This window comes from Vulpes lagopus, chromosome 4, assembly GCF_018345385.1.
Source record: "Vulpes lagopus strain Blue_001 chromosome 4, ASM1834538v1, whole genome shotgun sequence".
Lineage (NCBI taxonomy): Eukaryota > Metazoa > Chordata > Mammalia > Carnivora > Canidae > Vulpes > Vulpes lagopus.
The window spans coordinates 95,907,156-95,911,364 of record NC_054827.1 but is presented as its reverse complement, the minus strand read 5'-3'; positions in this window follow the sequence as shown (position 1 = coordinate 95,911,364).

Genomic DNA, 4,209 nt, shown 5'->3' with positions numbered 1-4,209 from the left:
AATTTTGACTTCTACCATTCTTATGTTTTCTATATTTTATATAAATAAATTAGATAAGATTAAGTTCACTGTGCAAGACTTGACATAAGAAGGCAAGGTACATATTTTTTTCAAAAATCGAATGAAAGGTGTTGTACTAGGTTGATGACATGGATGTAATGGGATTTAGGATGTATTTTGAAAGTATTGTCAGTCCTGCTTAAAATATTGAATGGTACTGGATGAGACAAGAAGAGGATTCCAATAGGATGGTTGTGATCAGGGTCTCAGAAACTGAATAAATGGTAATGCCATTTACTATACTATGCAAAGTTGATTTTCTTGAAATGCATGGTAAGGAAGAAAGTTTTATATTCATATTAAACCTGTGGTTTTAGATGTTGATTTTTAATGTAAAAACAGGGCTTAGGGGCAAAGGGTTTAGATTGGAGCCTGAGAGATTTGTATGCAGCAGTATGGAGTGTTGTTACTTATGGCCATGTGAAAGGCTAACATCTAGAGATGGTGTATATGTGGGAGTATTTACCTTAATACTGTTCTTGGATGATCTAGGATTTAGACATTCAATAAATAAGGAGAAATCATTAAAAGGAGGTTCTTGGAATTGAGTGAAGCAAGACAAAATGTACAGAAGGTAGAATTCTGAAGGAATGAGCTATAAGGACAAGGTCAAAGTGTGCTGAAGGTACATTTTAGATACTAGTTATATACACTAGTAAAATATCAATAACATCACTTAGGTCAAGGAGAAGATAAGAATGTGGAAGGTGTTATTTCTTTTTTTTAAATTTATTTATTTATTCATGAGAGACACAGAGAGGCAGAGACCTAGGCAGAGGGAGAAACAGGCTCCTGCAGGGAGCCCAATGCAGGACTTGACCCCAGCGCCCTGGCATCACAACCTGAGCCAAAGGCAGATGCTCAACCCCTGAGTCATCCAGGTGTCCCGGAAGATGATGTTTCTTAATTGAACCTGGAATGGCTCCAGAAATTTATTATACATTGTCATTTTCTAATGTTTCAGGAATGAGAATGGAAATTTTTTATCTGACCAGTCTAAGTTACCACCATTTAACTTCTAACATGCTTTATGCTTATTACATTTCAGTTGCCAAATTTTGTTTTATTTATGTGTCTTAATAGACCAGAAACAATGAGCTCCTTTTGACAGGGATATTTTCCTACTCATATTTAACTTTCCATTACCTTACAGAGCCTAGTATGTAGCAGACACATAATTTTATAATTGTGTTGACTACTTGTTTAGTGTGTGGATGAGTGATATTTTGATATGTTAGTTTATCACTTAAAAAGGGCTAGGAAAGTAAAATTTATACAGACTCAGTGTAAGGCAGCTCCTTAGGAATATTTTTTGGGGAGTTTTTTGGCCATTACTGAGGAAAATCATAGATTCTTTAGACTCTGCTGTGTTGGAAATTGCAAATGTAGATTATACTATAAGAAAATTGAGTATCTATGGATTAGATATTTTATGATGAAAATTATGGGTTGAGTTATAAATTCCCATTGATAATTGTGGAGAGTAGAATGGGACCCTTGTTTTTTTTTCCCTGCTTATATTACATGTACCATTGGTGTTCTTTTTTTTACAGTGTTCTCTCATATAGAAATAATCCAAATATGAAACTTTATGGATGGCACACTTTTCCCTCTAGAATACAATGAACCTATTTTGTACTCTTTCTCTTTTTACATGTAATCTGTTCCTAGAATACACTTACTTTCTATGTATTATACACTTCTCTATTTTCTTTTTTTTAAAAGATTTTATTTATTCATGAGACAGAGAGAGAGAGAGAGAGAGAGAGGCAGAGACACAGGCAGAGGGAGAAGCAGGCTCCAAGTAGGTAGTCTGATGTGGGACTTGATTCAGGACTCCAGGATCATGCCCCGGGCCAAAGGCAGGTGCCAAACTGCTGAACCACCCAGGGATCCCCTACACTTATCTATTTTCAAAATTACCTTGGAAATAATAAAATAAAATTACCCTGAAAGACGAGAGTTGTTCTTGAGGAGAGACTATGGACAGGTCCATTTAATGAAACACATCGAATTGTAGAATATAGTAAATAATGGCATTCAGTCATTATACCACATATAATCAGCTTATATGACTGGCTTAAGTGATACCAGTGTCCCTATAATACTGTAGTAATATTGCTGTTTAATTTTCTAACTTTTAAAAATTATTCTTTTGTGTTTATGTATAACACTCTACCATGCTAAGTATGATGAGTATTTCTCAGAAGAGTATAATAGTTCTAACCATCTATGTAACCAGTTGATTCATTTAGTATTTAGATTCAAGGAGTACTGAAGAAAAGTCTACTGACTTTTCATATATATGTATTTCAAAGAGCAATCCATAAGAGACAATAAAGAAGTAATTGTATGTACATGAGCTTTTCTCCTTACTCTTAGGTTGGGAAGTCCAGAAGAGTAAGAACAATCACCTGGTAGAGACTATGACGAGTGAGAAATGCCTTTTCACTAGGAGTTGACCAAGTTGTCAGTGTTGATTTCTAGAAAGACAGTGAAACAATAGGTAAATAGAAACTGCAATCCTTTGTTTCCTTCTGGTAATCAGCTGTTCTGAGTAAGTTTAAGATATCTTCAGACTACATTACCTTTTTTTTAAATTTTTTTTAAATTTTTATTTATGATAGTCACACAGAGAGAGAGAGAGGCAGAGACACAGGCAGAGGGAGAAGCAGGCTCCATGCACCGGGAGCCCGACGTGGGATTCGATCCCGGGTCTCCAGGATCACGCCCTGGGCCAAAGGCAGGCGCTAAACTGCTGAGCCACCCAGGGATCCCCTAGACTACATTACCTTTAATACCTTTAGGAAAACACTACTGCTCTTGGTTCATTTTGGGGTTGTGTCATTGATTCATGGTTATCTTCATTCATGAAGATAATTTTGCCATTGATTCATGGTTATCTTCATTCATGAATACTATTTTGCATTGTCATTTCTTAACTAATGGTTTAGAAATATTTTCTATAACTAATCTCTATGCTCAACAATGGACTTGATCTCATGACCCCTAGATCAAGAGTTGTATGCTGTACTGACTGAGTCAGCAGGTGCCCTAAGTTTAGAAATCTTATGTCCAAACTGGACATGCACACCCATACCTCCTATCCATTGGTGGAGAAAGTGCTGATTTGGAGAGAGAATCTGAATGGATCCATTAATAAAATGGTAAATTTGGGATGAGCCATTGTTGAATGGCACCCAGATTGAGGTGTCTCAGGATTGGTCAATATGCCTTAATGTAAATAGCTGCATTCGTTGAATCCTACTTGCTTTGACTCCCTACTTCAAATACTTCAGTGTTGTGTTTATGTCCTTATCAATGCACACACCAATTTTGATTCATTTTATTCCTTTTTTGTTCTGTCTCCTCCATATATATATTTAAAATGAGCTCCTACTTGACAGGGATTTTTTTCCGTTCTCTTATGCTGCAATGTCTGAAAGCAAGAATTTCATTAAAGTTTGTGAAATAAATTTGTGGAAGAATGAGTGAGAGACATCATAAATAATGAGATAATATAACAATAAAAGAATGATAGTGTGATTCAGATAGACAAGTGATGTTATTTGAAGAGTAACTTGAACCTCATGTTTGACAATGTTGAAAAAGAAGAACCTAAAATTCAGTGATTATTCTTTTTCTGAGACATAGACATGGATATATTAACTCTGAGAATAAAATGGTTTACAGGTCTTCCTCAACGTACAGTGGGGTTATGTACTGATAAACCTATCGTAAGCTGACTGCATTTAATACACCAACACTCCAAACATCGTAGCCTACCCTACCCTATCTTAAACACGCTCAGAACATCTACATTAGCTTACAATTGGACAAAATCATCTTAACACAAAGCCTATTTTATGTTAAAATGTTGACCATCATGTAATTCACTGGTTATTGAGAGTGCAAAGCAGAATAGTTGTATAGGTATAGAGTGGCTATAAGTTTATCAATTATTTACCCTGGTGATCATATGGTTGCTAGGAGCTGCTACTTGCTGCATCTGCCTAACGTCACACGAGAGTATCATACTGTGTGTCAGTAGCCCTGAAAAAAATTCAATTAAAAATTTGGAGTTCAGTTACACTGAGGATGTCCCACTTCTAAGCAACATAAAGTAAAAAACTCCTAAGTCAAACTTGT